This window comes from Pipistrellus kuhlii, unplaced genomic scaffold, assembly GCF_014108245.1.
Source record: "Pipistrellus kuhlii isolate mPipKuh1 unplaced genomic scaffold, mPipKuh1.p scaffold_m20_p_1, whole genome shotgun sequence".
NCBI lineage: Eukaryota > Metazoa > Chordata > Mammalia > Chiroptera > Vespertilionidae > Pipistrellus > Pipistrellus kuhlii.
The window spans coordinates 149,235,443-149,256,052 of record NW_023425404.1 but is presented as its reverse complement, the minus strand read 5'-3'; the positions used below and the strand labels follow the sequence as shown (position 1 = coordinate 149,256,052).

At 41.9% G+C, this 20,610-nt stretch overlaps 1 pseudogene; it reads left to right on the top strand.

Annotated features, from left to right (window-relative positions):
- The first annotated feature begins 7,943 nt into the window (after positions 1-7,943).
- On the top strand, positions 7,944-17,559 carry LOC118722699 (annotated as a pseudogene).
- The last annotated feature ends 3,051 nt before the right edge of the window (positions 17,560-20,610 follow it).

Genomic DNA, 20,610 nt, shown 5'->3' with positions numbered 1-20,610 from the left:
TGATCGATTGCTATGCAGAGGGTGGCCTGGGCATCCTGCGGGGCAATTGTGGTGTGATGGCGCCCCCCCCCTCCCCCGCTACCTCCCCCTATCCCCCGACCAATTGCATTACACCTGCCTTGGCTGGTCTGGCACCAGTGTATGTCATAGCGTGGTCGTCTAGAAGGTCATCCGGAAGTTTGTTCTGCTGTTTAGTCAATTTGCATATTATACCATATACACTGAGTGGCCAGATTATTATGATCTCTGAACACATAATAATCTGGCCACTCAGTGTATATCCTATATAATAAAAGGCTAATATGCAAATTGTCCTCTCGACCAGGAGTTCAACCAGCAGGTAGGCCAGCCAACTGTGTCCCCTCCCACTGGCCAGGCTGGATGGACCCCACTCATGCACGAATTCATGCACTGGACCTCTAATATATACACTGAGTGGCCAGATTATTATGTATTCAGAGGTCATAATAATCTGGCCACTCAGTGTATATATATATTAATATATGGTAACCCATTGTCTTATTTTTTTCTCAGAAAGAAGAGTTCCTTTTTTCTTTTTTTCTTCAAGAGAGCTTCAATGGGTAATGGCAAAGCACCAAGTTGAATATGCTTTGGCAAATCTGTTTTGTTTGGACACTCATAAAACATATCTTTCCAAGAGCACTGTGAAACCAATATGCTATTGTTTATTCACTGGAAAACCTTATGCTATCTCAATCAGAACTCCCCCCCACCCCCAAATATATTTTTATTGATCTCAGAGAGAAAGGGAAAGGGAGAGAGAGACAGAAACATCAATAATGAGAGAGAATCATTGATCGGCTGCCTCCTGCACACCCCACACTGGGGATTGAGCCTGCAACCCAGACATGTGACCTAACAGGGAATTGAACCATGACTTCCTGGTTCATAGGTTGATGCTCAACCACTAAGCCAGCCAGCTAGCTTAATCAGAACTTTTGTATGTCTTTGCTTACATAGCTAGTTTTCAAGTTGTTTGAGGAATTGCTATGTTACTGAAAACATGTTTTCAGTAAATAAATACTGTTTAGATTTAGCTTATGCTCCTTTAGCAATCTTTTTTTTTTTCATTTGCCTTTCCTTATATTATTTCTACCCACTTTAGAAATATTGTTTCTAGAGTTTAGTATTTCTGTGTCATCTGTAACAGTAAAGGGATATCAAGGGTAGGCAGGATTAGGTAGGAAAAATCCCATTAGATAAGACCTTTCATCTAACCCTTTGCACAGATTCATTTATTGGAATCTCAATTCTTTGTCCTGGTTCTGTTTACAGACACTGGTTTTAGGAATTCCCAGGGCTTATGAAATGTCCTGGCACATTCTGAGATCAGATGAGCAGCCATGTATGAAACAGTAAATATACTCAGAGCACAGGGAAACAGTCCTGGATCACAGTCTGGTGCAAAGAACAATTCTGAGGAAAGTTTTCCTGTATAAGCAGACTTGCCACAGCATACCCAACTTGGTAATTTGCCATTATACCTCCAGTGCACATGTACTTTGGTCATTCTGTTGATATCTTTTTTTTCCTTTTTATTGAATTGATTGCGGTGACACTGGTTAACAATTACACAGGTTTCAGGTGCACAATTCTACAACACATAACATGTAACTGTATTGTGTGTTCACCACCCCAAGTGAAGTCCCTGTCCATCACCATTAATCCTCCCTAATCCCTCTCCATTTTCCCCAAACCTCCCTCCCCCTGGCAATCACCAACTGTGGTCTGTGTCCATGAGTTTTTTTCTTTGCTTCTCAACCCCTCCACTGTCCCCTGTCCAGCCTTTTGTCCCCATTTCTTTGCTCTTCTAGACTTCTTTCTAGATAATCTTTAGTCTTACCATTTCATTAATTCTCTCTTTAATTCAGTTGAATCTGCTGCTTCATCTCTTCAGTGAGTTTTTAATTTCAATTTTAAAAAATATATTTTATTGATTTTTCACAGAGAGGAATGGAGAGGGAAAGACAGTTAGAAACATCGATGAGAGAGAAACATCAGTCAACTGCTTCCTGCACACCCTCCACTGGGGATGTGCCTGCAACTAAGGTACATGCCCTTGACTGGAATCGAACCTGGGACCTTTCAGTCCACAGGCTGACGCTCTATCCACAGAGCCAAACAGGTCAGGGTTAATTTCAATTTTTATGTTGCTCATTTATATGAGTTATATCTGATTCTTTTTCAGATGTGCTTACCCTTAAATAAGTTTGAAGCATCTTAGGAATATTGATTTTGTCTTTTCCCCACCTATATTAAAATCTCACACCTTTTCCGGGTCTGTTTTTCCCCCCTGTGGCTTATCATTGATGGAGTTTTATTTCTTTGTGTGTTTAGAGAATTTTCATAATCCTTCATCCAAAGAACTTTATCTTCATTTGGGCCAATCACAGATTGCTGATTCCTGCCCTCTGCCTGTTTTTGTAAACAAAACTATGTTGGAAGACAGCCACATGCCTTTGTTAGCACATGGTCTGTTTGGTTTTGCACCACCACAGCAGAGCTGAGTAGTTGTAGCAGCGACTGGATGCCCTCAAAGTCTAAATTATTTACTCTGACCTTTCACCTGAAATAGTTTGCTTACCTCTGGTCACGGGCACTATCAATCTGGGACAACTTCAAACTACCTTGTTGGCTTGAGGTTTATTGAGGCATGCAAATAGTGAGACTTTAGCTTGTAAAGCCCAGTGAAGGCCATCTTGTGGTTTTGAATTCTCTGCCTAATGTTTTTGAAATTCATCTACATTGCTGTGATTATAAGTAGTTTGTTCCTTCTGACTGCCTAGTGGTTTTAAATCCTTAGGGGGAAGTGTTTTGTTTCTTTTCCCCTTTTCACTTAGCACTAGGGTTTTAAGGTTTGACACAGACAATTTACTTGGCTGGTATTTGGGAGTGGGAGATGATTTTTCTTTCTTCTAAAAGGATGTTGCCCTTTGAGATCCCACCTTCAATAGAAGTCTCTAGTTAGACTTCCCACCTTGGTCCAGCCTTCAACTTTATCTATTGTACTTTGAGGTTCTGGAAACTGCTGCTCAAGTGGAGTTCAGCCAGTGCCCTCATGGTGAAGGCCTCAGAGCTGGCTTCGCTGCCCTGCTTATCTATCCAGGATAACCTAGCCTCCCTCAGTCTTTGGTCTGAATAGTCATAACATTCTTGCTAGTAAATGGAAGCATTCTAACATCATCAGCATTATTTATTATTATTATTATTATTATTATTATTATATAAAAAGAGGATGAGTACATGTTGGTAGAAATAAAAATTTTAGAAAGCGACAACTCTAACTTTAGAAAACTTTTCTCTGAACCATTTTAATGTAAAGAGCAAAAACTGCTTTAGAATCATCTCTCTATACTAATAAAAGGGTAATATGTTAATTAGACCTGATGTCTTCTGGATGTCCATCCTAACAAAGCTGGGCCAAGGCGCCTATGGCTACAGCCAGCCCTAGAGAAGCTGCCGCAGTCTTGGGAGAATCCGCCTGCAGTCCAGGGTGCCTGCTGATGGCCCTGGCCAAGCCGCCGGGGGTCCCATGTCCCTACTGCTAGCCAGAGGGAAGGAAGCCTGGGTCCTAGGTGTGGGGGCTGAGGCAGAGAGGGTTAAGGGCAACCAGGCTAGCAGGAGAGCAGTTAGGGGTGATCAGGGGAGCAGCTAGGGGTGATCAGGCCAGCTGGGGAGCAGTTAGGGGTGATCAGGTTGGCAGGCAAAGGGGTTAGGAACAATCAGTCAGTCAGGCAGGCAGGCAGGTGAGTGGTTAGGAGCCAGCGGTCTCAGATTGTAAGAGGGATGTCCAACTGCCAGTTTAGGCCCTGTCGAATCGGGCCTAAATCGGCAGTTGAACATCCCTGGAGGGATCCCAGATTGGACTGGGTACAGGCTGGGCTGAGGGACCCCCCTGCTGGAGGGATCCCAGATTGGACTGGGTACAGGCTGGGCTGAGAGACCCCCCTGCATAAATTTTGTGCACTGGACCTGTAGCATATATATATATATATATATATATATATATATATATATATATATATATATAATCTATATATAAAAGCCTAAGGTGTTAAGTGTCCAACCATCTGACCCATCGTTATGATGTACACTGACTGGACACTATGGCAGGCACTCAATGTAGAAGCTGCTGTGATGTGCACAGAGAAATGGCACCATGGATCTGGCACCCACAAAGCAACTCTCGGCTTCCACCAAGTGGGACACAGGCCCTGCCACCTCCCCAGAGTGACAGCCCACTAAATTGCAGCCGATGCTGTTGAGACCCTATGGTGCAAAATGTGGCCCAAAGTCCAGCCCAGCCCAGAAACACAACTTGCTTTATAGCCAGGTGCAAACATTTATACTTTAACCAAATATGTCTGTGAGTGTTTTCCGTGCCTCATTTAATTTGATCCTCACAGAAGTCCTGGAGTAGGTAGATAGAAAACTGGGTGGAATCCTGCTTTCTTTTCATTAGCCAGAAAATGGAGATTTAGAAAGCTTAGAAACTTGATCCAACTGAAAAGAAGTAAGAAATGGTGGACCCTGAAAATGACTTCAGGTTTTCTTACTGTGCAGAATATAGTCAAACACTGCTGCAATTAAATATTTTACCCTTTGTTCTCCCTGTGTGATCTATAATAATAATCTGTTTCATGTTGATATTTACTGCTGTGTTGCTAACAATTACCTGAAAGAGAAGTTGGGGTGCTTCACTGGGCTGGAAAAAGTTTAGCTACATCAGAAAGCAGGTCTAATTAAGCAAGCTTATTCTACAATATATATAAAAAAGGGTAAGTTGACTTGCACATGTGTGATACATATAAAGCTCTCGCAGCCGCCAATCGCACATGTGTGTTTCCATTTGTCATTGTTGATTGTGAATTTGGTTGGCACTTCTATTATAGAGAAAGGGCAAATAGCTACATTAAAATATTTCTTCTAGTTAATTTCCTTTCAATGTGCATGAATCCATGCACTACTAGTAACTTAATATGCAAACTAAATACCCTGCTGAAGATTTTTTTTTTTAAGTGATACAGGAAGATAGCAACTGAAGCAGGGAAAACTATGAAATTCTTAGAATTGGTGGAGAATGCAATAACCTAATAAAAGGAGGGCAGCTAAAAGCAGGTATTTGCATTGTAGGTGAGTGACAAGTCCTCCGACTGCCCATGTATCAACCTGGGCTGAGGTCCCATTAAGGCTTTAGATGGTGTTCCCTAGGGTCAAAAATCCCTGTGATGATTGGGTGCCTCTTGCAGCTGTAGGAAGAATATAGCAATTCTGATTACTTGATAGCCTCTTGGTCTGTTTGTGGATAAGATGCCCAGGATAGCTCTGAAAATAGAATATGTATGCTCTATCTTGATGAACTAAAGTATTTCAGATCCCTTTGAGTTTTAAGTTATAATTAGGGAGTGAGGTGCCTGGAAGAGTGGGACCAAAGAGTCAGTCTCTTCTCAAGGTGAAATACAATACATATTTTTTAAAAAAAGGGAATTTAATTTTTTTAGAAGCTTTGAAAAGTGTTTTCTTTTCAAAGAACTAATTAAGACATATCCTTAAAAAACCAAGAGGGAATCTCAGATTAGAGTTGGATATGTTTTCAGATTACCGTTTTTCTAGCTTTATAAAGCAAATATATCCATTTGGTGCCTGCTATGTGCCAATTACTTCTCTTAGTCCCAGAACAAAGTAGCTGGGCTTGTGGAAACCCTTTGGAGCAGGTGGGGGGGGGGAAATAAATCAAGAAACATGTTTGGACAGAATCATCACAAGGGATTCAGAATGGCCTTTATTTGTTTTTATTTCTTATAAAGCTTGGGATAGTAAATACCTAAGCCTTCTTTAGGAAGAGTTTACAGAAAAGCATATTTCTCTTACAGCTAGCATCCATGGAATCAAGCCCTGTGACAGGGAGAAGGGAGCAGTCTAAGCTCCCATGGAATGCACACCTGACAATGCTTATTGCTAAGTTGAAGGAACACTTGACCTTGGTTAGGCCTGTTTATTATAGCAACCACCTTTTTGATACAAGCAGCCCTGACATCTGGTTGTTGCTAAATCAGGCCCAAGTGAAAGAGTTCCAAATCTCCTAACTAGAAAAAGTGACCAGCGCTGGTTGGTTGTAAGGCAGGTTCTGAAAAGCCAGAATTGTGCTCAGGATAGGGCCGAGGAACACCCTGTCCTCTCTGGCAGGCTCTGCAGTCGTTTGATTAACCAATGGAGAATCTATTCAACCGATTTTCCCCAGACATTTAACACATATTTTATGAAATGCATGAGGTGATTCAGGCTTTCTTAGTTCTGAAGTACTAGGCTGCCCAAGACAGGAATCTGACCCGCAGGAGCTTAGAATCTGGAAGTGGAGATAAACACCACTAACCACAAGAGGAAGTGGCGAGGCCTTTTTCTGGCCCAGGATCAAAGTGCTGTGGGAGTCTGGACAAGTGACTAATGCTAGGCATGGAAGAGTGTATGGAAAGGAGGACATCTGAGTGAGCTGTGGAGGACAAGTAAGTGCTCTCTGGTGAAATTAGGGAAAAAGCAGGTGAATGAATTCCTTGTACTTGCACAGGCACCCACCCTCCCCAAGAAAACAACGAATACCCCAACAGGAGAGGGTTGTTTATTATCAGAACTATTTGCTTCTGAAATTCCCCTGTTCTTCTTTTCAGAGCCATTTACTCTTTCTCCACCATTACTACCTGAGCCCAAGCCATCATCTCTCACATGGGCTACCATAAGAATCTTCCTACTATTCTGCCTGCCTCTGCTCATGTGATTATTTTAAATCAGAATCGAATCATGTCACTTCCACCTTCAAAATTCTCCAGTGGCATCCCATCGCTCTGTGAATCAAATCCAAAGTCCTCACCTCGATGCCCAAGGCCTTGCTAAGATTTGGCCACTGGTCACCCCTTCAGGCTAATTTCTGTCATTCTTCCCTTCTGCAACCACCCCAAAAACTCTGGCCATTTTGTTCTGTTTTTGAAACCAACAAGAATATTCCTGCCGAAACCGTTTTGACTCAGTGGATAGAGCATTGGCCTGAGGGCTGAAGGGTCCCAGGTTCGATTCCGGTCAAGGGCATGTACCTTGGTTGCGGGCACAAAAAAAAAAAAAAAAAAAAAAAAAAAAGAATATTTCTGCTGCAGGGCCTTGACACTTTTTACTTAAGCTTAGAAAAATCTAGATATTTGTGAGACTCCCTTTCTGTTTTATTTGTTGGGTCAAATATCCCCTCTTTTGAAACTTTTCCTGGCCACCTTATCTAATAGAGCAGTCCCTGTCACTCCCTATTCCCCTTGCCTTTTTTATTTTTTTTTTCATTTCTTATTTCCAAACATTATATACTTGTTTGTTTTTATGCACTCCCCATTACACTGTAAATTTGAAGAATATTTGCCAAATGAGTGGGTGAATTTTTGACCATTCCTCCATCCTTTCTTGATGTTCATGACTTTGACAATTTTGAAAATAACAGGTCATTATTTAGGAACATGTCCTTTAATTTGGATGGCCTTGACTTTTTTTTATGATTAGATCTTGGTTATGCAGTTTGATCAGGAATAAGAAATGATACACTGTGATCCTTTCATTGCATCCTAACCTGTGGCACATTCTTTTGATTTCTCTCATTACTGAGGATCTTCAGTTTGGGTATTTAACGTGGTATATCAGTTGCTATCTTAGGGATGCTATGACAATATCCCACTGACTAGGTTGCTTAAACTACACAACTTTATCCTCTCACAGCACTGGAAGCTAGAGACCAAATTAAAGGTGTTGGCAGAGTTAGTTTCTTCTGAGGCCTCTCTCTTCAGTTCACGGGTGGCCATCTTCTGTATCCTCATAGCCTGGTCCCTGTTCTCTGTGTTCCAAACTCTTCTTATGAGGACACCAGCCATAATGAGTTAGAGCCCACCCATACAATGTCATTTTACCTTAATCCAAGTGGAGACCAGACCCACCACACCTTTACTTTGAATTTCACACTTACATTTCACACAGGTAAGTACAGCTGGCCCTTCTTAGTACTCGTGGGTTTCCCATCTACAGACTCAACCAACCCTGGGTCAAAAATACACTGGGTTGGGGGTTAGTTGAATCCACAGATGCAGAACCCATGGATATGAATGGTTAACTAAAGGACTTGAGCATGCTTGAATTTTGGTATCCGTGGGGGTCCTTGAGAGAATCTCTTACCGATACTGAGAGATGACTGTATACATATTTAAAATATAGTCTTTTAATAACCAGATCACTTTCCTGGATGAGTTTTAATAAAAAAAATATTTAACTGTTTTAGGTCAATATTTTTAAGTTTCCTTTTAAAAACTGAGGCCTGATATTACTATGCAACAAACTAAAGTCTGATATCACTATGATGCAATGGGTAAATGTTATCTTTTCTCATTCCCACATTTTTTCCTTTTATTGCCACGTTCTAGTATTGGACAAGTGACTTCTGCCACATACTGGCCAGTCAGAGGACTTCTGGTCTAAGGGTGGACACATGACCTAAGAGTGTCAAGCAATCATTTTGAAGAAACAATAGAGTCACAGAGAGATAATTTCTTTTTTTCTTTTTTTTTCTGAGACTGCACATAGAAAAAACATAATCAAAGTCCCTTCTGAGAATGAAGTGAGAACAGAGGAAAGCAGAGAGAAAAATAGAGATCCATATTATGATATAGTTTAGATTTAGTGTGTTTTAAAAAAAAATTATTGATTTGAGAGACAGAGAAAGAGATGAGGGAGAGTGGGGGAAGAAACATAGATAAGTGTTCCACTTATTTATACATTCGTTGGTTAATTCTTGCCTGTGCCCTGACCCGGGGATTGAACTGGAAACCTTAGTGGATGATGCTCTAGCCAACAGAGATTTCCCCTCCCTCAATTGTAACACCTAATTTTAATGGTTTACGCACAACATATCTACAGCAGACCTTATTGATTGCTGATAGAATTTAAATATTTTCCACAGAGTAGGTTTTTTTTTTCTGGACAGTATCAACCATTAAATTTAATTAATATTAACGTAATTAAACCTGAGTCTAGCTGAGACAGGTAATTGTGCCCAGGAGCTTCTGGTAGCTTCCTGCCTGGTACAGAACTCCTGACTGAGGCAGAGACAATGGGGCCTGCAGAGACACAAATCTTTCCGTAGCCATAGAGCTCAAAATCTCTGGTCAGTGCCAGGACAGACAGCCAGGCAGTCTGGGGTAGGGCAAGTTATGGCAAACTCATGGGAAGTAGAGGAAGATTTTCCCAAAGTCTCCATCCCCCGTTTTGGAATGAGATGGAGAAAAAAAAAGCATTTGAAGCCCTGAATATCTTTCACTGTTAATCTATACTTGATTCTACCTTCTGCAGTCTGAAGTACCCATATTCAAGGCTAAACACACAGATTTGTCTCGAGTGGTAAATTTCAACATAGAAGACACCATTCATTCTCACAGCTGAATATAAAAGAGAGAGTTTAACAGACTCTCAGAGGGGAAGTAGAGGTTCCACAGTGCTGTAGCTCCATTTTTCGGAGGAGCAGGAGAAAGCAGGTAGCAGTGTATTGCTTCTGTAAACACTTAATGTTTTGGGAGAGGATGCTGCTTTCTAGAAAAATAACTCTCAGAATTTCAGAATGGGTAAAATCACGGCAGCCTTCCATGAAACAGTGCAAGCGGTAACCCACTCCCTAACTGTATCGAAGAAAACATTAGTCTGTGTTAAAGAAAACATTTTGGTTGTTTTTTTTTTTTATCTTGTTTTCTCTCGATCTTCTCTTCTATTAATAGTGCTGCTCCTTCAGCACTGGACTGGCTTTGGTTGCTTGTGCTCAGTTGATTTTTGTTTTGCTATTTTTAACATGTTCTTGCGGTACTTTTGGATCAGGATCATGTGTCTTGGCAGCATAAGTCATTCAGCTAACAAAGGCATAGCAGTCACTGAAGTGATGATCAAATCAGAATTTTCATTAAGTGTTCAGTTTTTAAAAAGCATTTTTAAGTGGACATGTGAGTTCTTATGTGATTTGCTTTGTAGCAAGAACCATTTATTTCCTAGGTCTCACCAAATAATTGCTTACATCATTAGAAGAAAATTCACAGACATAAGCCAAAGTCTGAGATCAAGAGTTCAACTTCATCTTCTATTAAGAAAGTAAATGTCATATTAGCAGGTTTTTTTTTTTTTTTTTAATAATGGGAAATTGCTATGTGGACACAGGGTTCAAATTTATTCTTTCTCTCTCTTCTTCCTCCCTGCCCTCATCACTGTTTAAGCTAATAAATTATTTTTTAAAAAATTCTTTATTGTTTAAAGTATTACATATGTCTCCTTACCCTCCATTGTCTACTCTTCTTAATAATTTCTAATTCAGGAGATTTTGTTCTGCTATTGTCATATTTATGGATGAAATTAAGCAAGTGGATCTTCTGGCATCAGTTAAAATATTCTGCAGACCAATCACCTGTTCTATAGCCCAACTTTCTGAACAAAGACTATAGGGGCATTCATTCATTTGTTCATTAAGCTGTCACTGAAATAGAAACTTTTGTTACTTCATGGAGGAGGCAACAATAAGATGGTTCTTGACAGAAGAATAGGATTTAGGTGGACAAGAAGAGTAAAGAAACATCAGAAGCAAGGGGATGCAACAATAATAGAAATTACCCATTAAATTTACATTGTACTTTACAGCTTATAGAGTGCATTCATATCCACTATTTCATTTGTTCCTCATATAACAACCGAGTATGTTATATGCAAATACTATCCCTATTTTACAGGTAAGAACTATGGGATCCATAGCTGGACAAATGATTAAATGGAGGAAACACTGATTTATGGTTAGGAGATCTGAGTTTGAGTTTCTTATTGTGATAGACAAATGTTAGAGGTGATATATCTATCTTTATTGTTCAGATTATTACAATTGTTCCTCTCCCCCCCCCCTCCATCCAGTTCCCACCTCACCATCTGCCCTTATTTATCCCACCACTGTCCTCATCCATAGGACTCCTAATCCTCCACACCTCTTCTCCCCCCCCGAGAATTGTCAGTCCAGTTCCTTTCTGTGCCCCTGATTCTATTATATTTACCAGTTTATTCTGTTCATCAGATTTCTTTATTCACTTGATTTTTAGATTCACTTGTTGATATGTATTTGTTGTTCATAATTTTTATCTTTACTTTTTTCTTCCTCTTCTTAAAGAATACCATTCAGCATTTCCTATAATACTGGTTTGGTTTAGCTTTTTCTTTAGCTTTTTCTTATCTGTGAAGCTCTTTATCTGACCTTCAATTCTGAATGATAACTTTGCTGGGTAGAGTCATCTTGGTTGTAGGTCCTTGCTATTCATCACTTTGAATATTTCTTGCCACTCCCATATGGCCTGAATAGTTTCTATTGAGAAATCAGCTGACAATCCTATGGGTGCTCTCTTGTAGGTAACTCACTGTTTTTCTTTTGCTGCTTTTAAGATTCTCTCTTTGTCGTTTGCATTTTATCTTGATATTTTAATTATGATGTGTTTTGGTATGGTCCTGTTTAGATTCCTTTTGTTTGGGGTTCTGTGCACTTCCTGGACTTATAAGTTGATTTCTTTCACTAGGTGGGGGAAGTTTTCTGTCACTATTTCTTCAAATAGGTTTTCAATATCTTGCTCTCTCTCTTCTTCTGGTATCCCCATAATTCGGATGTTGGTATACCTGAACTTGTCCCAGAGGCTCCTTACGCTATTTTTATATTTTTGAATTATTTTTTTTCTTTTTTCTTTCCTGGTTGGGTATTTTTTGCTCCATTGTACTCCAAATCTTTGACTTAATTCTTTTTTTTTTTTAAAAAAATATATATTTTATTGATTTTTTTACAGGGAGGAAGAGAGAGGGATAGAGAGTTAGAAACATCGATGAGACAGAATCATTGATCCGCTGCCTCTTGCACACCCCCTACTGGGGATGTGCCCACAACCAAGGTACATGCCCTTGACCGGAATCGAACCCGGGACCTTTCAGTCTGCAGGCCGATGCTTTATCCATTGAGCCAAATCGGTTTTGGCCTTTGACTTAATTCTTGTGATCCTCTTGTCTGCTGTTGGATCTCTGTATATTATTATTATTATTTTAAAAAATATATTTTATTGATTTTTTACAGAAAGGAAGAGACGCTCTATCCACTGAGCCAAACTGGTTTCGGCTATATATTATTTTTATTTCAGTCAGTGTATGCTTAATTTCTACTTGGTCTTTTTCCACATTCTCGAGGGTCTCACTAAATTTATCAGCCTTTTCTTAAAAATTCTTGAAAAACATTATAACCGTGGTTTTGAACTCTATATTCAGTCATTTGCCTTTCTCCATTTCTTTCATTTGTGATCTATTTCTTTATCTACACATTTTGGCTGATTCCCTGAGTTGATAGAGTGGCTTTGTGTGCTAGGTGTCCTATAGGGTTCAGTGGCCCAGCTTCCCCAATTACTTGAGGTGGACACTCTTGGAGCACCCCTTTGTGGGCTGTGTGCACATTCTTGTTGTAGTTAAGCCTTGACTGTTGTTGGTATCACAGAGAGGAATTGACCTTCAGGCCAATTGGCTGTGAGGATCAGTTTTGTCTATGATGGGAGAACTTCTGTGCTGGAGACACCCTTATGAGGCAAGACTTGCTTTAGTGGGGCTTTGGTGCTCACTGAGTCTGACCCCTGAGTGTGTCCCTTATGGATCTGAGAAATTGTTATCTGGATGGTCCTACTCTGACTCCTGGGTAGACTGGCTCTTGGATCTCTAAGGGTGTGCTAATTTAACCTCTGCCAAGGCCACCCAGCAGGAGCTACAGAGAAATCTGCAGGTTTCTCTTCTTTGTTTGGGTTTTGGAGATGCCCAGATGAGGTCCAGCTTTGAAGCAATCCAAGTTATTGTGGGGCCTTGAGCCTTCTTTTGGATGTTCTGGTTCTCTCTGACTCAGCTGCAGTTTGTTAGGTAAGTTTAGATTTCAAAGGACCAGGCCATTCATATGCAAAAGCCTCTGGGCACAGCTTGGATGGAGTAGAGTCTCAGAGCGGAGCAAACAGCAATGACTTATTATCAGCCCTGCCCTAAGAGGCCCCCGGGTCTCAGTGTCCTTTAGTAATCACTGCAAGCACCTCTGAGAGAAAGCTACCCTCGAGTTCTGCCTGCTGCCAGACCGTCCAGTTTCTCCCCATATGAGTCTGGGTCCCCAGAGTCTCACCCAGAACTGGAGTTCGGAGCAGTCAGGAGTTTGTGTCTCCCTGCCGTGTACTCAGTTACCAGCCCTCTTCGCACGCGCACCTCCATACCTCTGCTCTTTACTTCTGCACCTCCTCTGAGTCTATGTGCTTTTCTCGTCCCTTCTAGTTGTAGAATTTACACTTAGCCTTCCTGTGCTTCTGGATGATGTCTGATTTGTCTTTTAGTTGTAGTTTTGAAGTTGTTGTGCGAGGTGGCAAGTTCAGGTGTTTACCTATGCTGCCATCTTGGTTTTCCCTTGGCATTTATATTTTTGTGTATGTGCACCTGTGACTTGCTTATAACCAGTAGAATGTAGCAAAGATTATATTACATTGTATATTCATGCTCTTACTAGCTTTGTTGGCTTTGAGTAAGGAAGCTTTCATGAACCCTACAGCTGCAAGGAACCAAATGCTGCCATAAGACATGTGAGTGGTAAAGTGAATCTTTTCTTCACTAACCCTTCAGATTAGACCTCATCTCAGTCAGCACCTCAACTGCAGCCTTGTATGACTCTGAAGCAGGGACCAGCTAACCCATGTCCAGACCCCTGACCCAGATTAACTGTGAGAAAACAAATGTGTGTTGCTTTAAGAGTTTGTGTAGTATGTTATAGGAAAATAGATAACTAATACACTTATCTACTAGTTGTGCACTATTGAGTTAATTACGAAACCACTCTGTTGTGGCAGAGATAATTAATTGTTTATCACAGAGTTATGCTCCATCTTCACATAATAATATTATCACTGAGAAGTGGCTGGCCAGCTAGGGGCTGCATTTCCTAGTGCTCCCCTGCATCTAGGTGAAGCCGTTAACTTGTTCTCATCAATGAGATCTAAATGGAAGTAACCTAAGTCATTGACAGGATGAGGTTGCTAAGAAATGGGTGTGTTTTCTCCATTCCCTTTTTGCCTGTCTGCCAGGTGAAGGCAAAAGGCACTAAGATCCTAGGGCCTGGTGGAACCACGGGCAGAAGGAGCCTGGGTTCTTTAATCTCCTCATGCAGCAAAGCTCTTAATGCAGGAATACCTGCATTATTATTGGGGATTATTATTGTGTTAAGCCCCTGACTTTTGGGCTTACTTATTGTAGCTCTACTTTTCCCTTAATATAGTATTCATATTCTTATCTACTAGAGGCCCTGTGCAGGATTCATGCACTGGTGGCATCACTTGGCCTGGCCTGCAGGGATTGGGCTGAAACTGGCTCTCTGACATCCTCTGAGGGATCCCAGATTGCAAGAGGGTGGTTCTCGGGTGATGCACCCTGGAATCGGACCCCCTCATCTCTGGTTATGGGTGTATCGCAGCTCAGCAGTTTCTGCATTGAGCATTTGCCCCCTGGTGGTCAGTGTGCATTATAGGTACTGGCCAGTTGGCCAGTTGGCCAGTCACTTAGGCTTTTATATCTATACTAGAGGCCCCCCCCCCCCCCCCCCCCCCACCCCCCCCTCAGTCTAGCCTGCACCCTCTCCAATCCAGGACATCCCTCTCACAATCCGGGACCACTGGTTCCTAACTGCTCACCTGCCTGCCTGCATGATCACCCCTAACTGCCCCACCCCTGCTGGCCTGGCCATCCCAAGCAACCTGTTTGGCCATCCATTTGGTTGCAATGGTCACTTTATATATTTAGATATATAAAAGCCAAGTGACAGGAATGACAGAATGACTGGAATGACTGGAACGACCAGAATGACTTATGGCTATGATGTGCACTGTGATGGCCAACTGGCCTAATCAGGGCCCCAATTGGCTCCCCAACCTCCTGCAGTCCATTCCCCTGCCCCGCCAACCACCTGTGGCCCCTCCCCCGGTCAGCCTCCCACTTTGGGCCTCCCAAACTGGGGTGGGGCTGGCTGGCCAATCACCTGCAGCCCTCTCCCTGGCCAGCCCAGCCCCTGGTCAGCTCCTCCGACCCCATCTGGCTGCCTGTGGCCCCAGTGCACTGGGCCTCTAGTATATAGATAATATGGGAATAAAGTTGTTGTGATTGAATGAAATAATCCATTTGAAACACTTATTAAATTGTAAAATATTATACTAACATAAGATGTAAATTTTTTTTCCCTCAAAAACCCTAAGATACAAATAGGAAAGAAATTATTTCCTCATTTATTGTTCTAGTCTCTGGGTAAGGAAAGAAATCAGTCAGAGGTCTCTACCCTGTCCTCTGGGTCACCTCCAGCCTCTAGTCTCCCCTCAGGTCAGGGCCAGGGGTGTCTCTGATTCTCCAGCATGGGGGGTTGTGGGGGACAGCAGGTTCTGAGGGAGGCCGGGTGGACTGCAGGTGCTGGGGGGCAGGGACTCCTCTGGGCATCTGTGGCCCGGGTTGAGGAGGGGCCTCTGGGTGTTCCCAGATCACAGGGCTGCAGGGACCCTCACCTCCAGCCCCAAATGCGGCCCAACCCACCTTTTTAACTTTTATTTTTTGATACATTTATTTATTTATTTATTATTATTATTACTAAAAATATATTTTTACTGATTTCAGAGAGGAAGGGAGAGGGAAGAGAGACAGAAACATCAACGATGATCAGCTGCCTCCTGCACGCCCCCACTGGGAATTGAGCCTGCAACCCAGGCATGTGCCTTTGACTGGAATCGAACCAGGGACCCTTTAGTTTGCAGGATGATGCTCTATTCACTGAGCCAAACCAGTTAGGGCAATACTTTTTATTTTAAAGTAATTACAGAATCAAAAGGTGTGTGTGTGTGTATGTGTGTGTGTGTGTATGTGTGTGTGTGTGTGTGTGTGTGTGTGTGTGTGTGTGTTTGTGTTTATCCTCACCCAATGATATTTTTTCCATTGATTTTAGAGAGAGTGGAAGAGAGAGGGAAATAAAGAGAGAAGCACATCAATTGGTTGCCTCCTGTATGCACCCTGACCAGGGCCAGGGAGGAGCCTGCGACCGAGATAGGTGCCCCTGACTGGAAAATGAACCCAGGACCCTTCAATTGGCAAGCTGACGCTCTAGTCTGAACTAAACCGGCTAAGGTGGCAAATGTATTTCTTTAAATGTGAGTAGATAGATGAAGGCAGTAATTTCATGGCTGTCCCTGTGAAGTTGAATGCAATGTATTTCTCTGCAGAAGCTGTATATTTGGTCGTCAGTACATTGAGAAGAAACACAGCTACACCTTACATATGTTTTAGTTAAATTAAGAGGTTGATGCATATTTATTTTGAGGTGATTGTTGAAATGCCTTCCTCATGTGTAATGGAGTGTTCTCCCTTTGGCAATGCTGCAGACAGTTCATTTAGCTATATATGTTGTCAGTGAAATTCCCCACATGCTTCCATGGAACATTTGTCTTCTCCAGATGGCCTGTGTAAAGGCCAGTTGTTCTTCCAAATAAATCTATAGTTATAACAAATGTGTTATCTCCCTAGAGCAGATGAGAGTTCCTTCTTGGAAGAGGAATTGTCTTCTATCCAAAAGGGGAAAGTGGGCACTAAAACTGTTCTAAGACTGAAACTTGGTAGGATCTGAGTTTAAGGAAATTAGTAGGTTAGATATGTTGCTTTTTCTCCTCTCCATCCCCTCCAAATGTGTGTGGCCTTACTTCCCTCCATAAAAAAACCCCAGAGCTGATCTGTGGGGCATGAAGCAGATTTAGGCCGCTCTCCTGGATTTGGGGGTCGCAGCCGCTGTGGCCAGTCAGTCACAGGGCATCCAGCAGCTGCTGCAGACTGAGAAGCGGGCTGCCTAGAAGGAGTCTGAGACCCACAAGCGAAAGAACCGGAAGCTGAAGCAGGCCAAAGAAGAGGCTCCCGCTGACACTGAACAGTACCGCCTGCAGAGGGAGGAGTTCAAGGCTAAGGAAGCTGTGGGTCTGAGATCCCAAGGCAGTTGCAGCACTGAAATGGAGAAGGAAACCCAGGAGAAGATGATCAACTTCCAGACCTACTTCTGGCAGAGCAGGGATGAAGTCCTGGGCAACCTCTTGGCATTTGTCTGTAATATCCGGCCAGAAATCCATGAAAACTACCACATAAATGGATGGGGGAGAAGAAGCACCTGTTCTATGGGTTGGCATTTTATATGCCTCCATGCAATATGAAGCTTTTGCAAAGCTTGAGATATAATCTCATGAAAAGGCACTAAATTATTTCTGTATTCTATATAGTAGGCCCTTTTGTTTTTTGGAAAACAGCAAGTCTAGTTTCTTTTTACAAATTTAGAGTAGAGTTTATCCAAAGATTTCATCTTTTTACCTCATATTTCTTAGAAAGCTAATGAGCATATGTTGTCTGTTTTTCTATGCCTTTTAACTCAAGCAACATATAAATATACATCACAATAAAAAATAATAAAAAAAGAACCTCAAATATAAAAGTTCCCTTAAAAAGAGTCTGCATATTTCTAACCTCTTGCCTTAAAGCTTCCCCCCCCCCCAGTAATCCCTTACTTTCTCTGTTAAATATGCAAAGTTATTATTATTACTTTTGATACACTTTTATTGATTTCAGAAAGGAAGGGAGAAGAAGAGAGAGAGATGGAAACATCAATGATGAGAGAGAATCATTGATCAGCAGCTTCCTGCATGCTCCCTATTGGGGATGGAGCCTGCAACCTAGGCTTGTGCCTTAACTGGGAATTGAACCTGTGACCTCCTGTTTCATAGGTCGACACTCAACCATTGAGTCACACCAGCCAGGCAAAATAGTTATTAGTCAATATCCTATATAATAAAAGCCTACTATGCTAAGTGTCTGGTCATCCGGTTGGTGTTCAACCAATTGAAGCATAATATGCTAATGATATGGTAAGGCTGCTCTACCGCTTGCTATGATGTGAACTTACCACCAGGGGGCAGATGCTCTGACTGGTAGGTTAACTTGCTGCTGGGTCTGGCCGATCAGGACTGAGTGAGATGGCTGGACATGTCCTGTATCCCTCCCGTAGCCCCTCCCTGGCTGGCAACCTCCCATGTCTCTTCCCTGCCTCGATCGTGCACCAGTGGGTCCCTCAGCCTGGCCTGTGTCCTTTCACAATCAGGGACCCCTCAGAGGATGTTGGAGAGCTGGTTTTGGCCCAATCCTGCCAGCCAAGGGACCCCACTGGTGCATGAATTCATGCACTGGGCTTTTAGTTTAACACATAAAAGAAAATGAATGTCCACACCACATTTGTAAGTTAAAAAGCATACTAATAAACTGAGCACCCATAATACCACTGATCAACTTAAGAACCAGGACATGGCCAGTGCTATTGTATTAATTTGTGGTTCCTTGCTTTTCCCATCCTTCTAGTCCCACTATAAACCACTCTTGTGTCTTCCTTAAATTTTCATGAACTGATTATAATAATTTCTATAAAAGTTTGAAAACCTTTGTGGGAGAATACTCAATGTGACTTCTGATGGGTACTTGCAGTAATTCTCAACCTTTAGCAGAGGGCTTTCAAGTCTATAATTTTCTAAATTCCCAATAGTCATCTGAGCTAATCAGAATGGGCATTTTTTAATTTTTTATTTTTGTGTATGGGGAACAGAGGCCAACCCAGGGCTCCCAATTAACAAGAAGATAGCAGAGTTAAGGTTAAAACCAGAGTCTTCAGACCCTAAAACTAAATCCTATAATCTTTGCTCTAAGCTCATTGCCTAATAGTGAGTTGATGCCATTGAGTAGATTTCAAAGGAGAAATCCTTGTTCCTAACCTGACAGAAACATCACTGTAGACCATAGCAGTAACTCACAGTATCAGACCCAGCAACTCAGGACCGTATTGTATCTTGTTTGTCATGTATTCTAAACTCTCAGCATGGTGTCTGACATACAGTAGGTCCTGGTTAACAGTCTGGGCTCGGCGTCATGGGATTGAAAACTGGCCCTCCATTTATTAGCTCTTTGACATTAAGCAGGTAAATTCACCTCGGTAAGCCCAAATTACTCCTTTGTAAAATTAGCCTAATTATAATTGTTCTCAGGGGTGTTGGAGGAGTATATGAGACAATAAATATGTCCCATTGTAGAAATGACAGTGCTTGGCATAGAGCAAGTATTGAGTAAATATGAATTAAAAGTAAAAAGAGAGTGTCAGGCCTGACTGGTGTGGCTCAGTGGTTGAGTGTCAGCCTATGAACCAGGAGGTCATGGTTTGAATTCCGGTCAGGAGACATGTCCGGATTGTGGGTTTGACCCACAATAGAGGGTGTGCAGGAGGCAGCCAATCAATAATCCTCTCTCATCATTGATGCTTCTCTCTCTCTCTCCCCCTGTCTTTTCCTCTCTCTAAAAAACAAAACAAAACAAAACAAAACACACACAACCCCCCCCCCCCCACACACACACAAAAAAAAATCAATAAAAATCTTTTTAAAAAAGATAGTCAGCTCCTGTGTTTTTAGGGGACCTGTTTAATTCCCTAATTTCTTTTTCCCAAAGCGTCAGTGCTTCATCTTTGTAGTGAGGGGACTAGACAAAGATGAATTATGCAGGTCTTTCTGGCACTGACCTTCAGTGCTGCTAGATTTAGTTTCCAAGACTTCTGCTGGCCCAGTTTAACTCATTATTTGACTTTAGAAAACCAAGTCCAAATGCCTTTATTGTCTATTTCCAAGTCTTCACATAACACACAGACTAGTTCCCAGTTTCCAGTGGTCTGCCTACACCTGACCTCCTGCTTGCTCCTAGTCTGACTGGTTACTCTGACCTGCACAGGAGATATAAATAGCCCACACTCCCTACTCTTGCTCCCTAACACCTATACCAGTATACTAGTCTCAGCCTCTGTGAGAGAATGTAACAAAATTTCTTAAACTCTCACAATGTCTTTTGGCCTGTCTCTTGTCGGTGTGGACCTAACAGGTACATGGCATATTTCAGTACCCAATGAAATCTGTATTAGATTGAGAGGCTTTAATGCACATCTGGACATAATCTATTTCCTTTTCTTCCTCCTCAACTTGCCAGTATCTGAAGCATCCTCCATGGATGGGTTCTTGGTGGGCCTGTCAACCAAGGTGCCCATCTCTGGATAAGGGTTAGTCACATGACCCCCTCTAGGCCAATCAGATATTCTCTTTGAAATTGGATTCTGGAGTGAAGTGTCCACAAGGACCGAACACGGACTGGACTGGTTCACTTTGAGGCATTTTGAAGACAATCTTCTATTTCCTGCTACCCAGCTCTTCAAAGCTGCTCTGTTTCCTCCTTGTGTACTAATTCTACACTTTTTCTTTTGATTCTACAAATTATAGTGCCCTTCTAATACATTGCTTTCTAGTGTACATCAGCCAGATTTAGTTTTTGTTGCCTAAAACTAAATATCTCAGACAGAAAAAAGTAAAAATAAGTGTCTCTAATAGGTACAGTGACAGTACCGACCTCTCAGTGTTCCCTTTG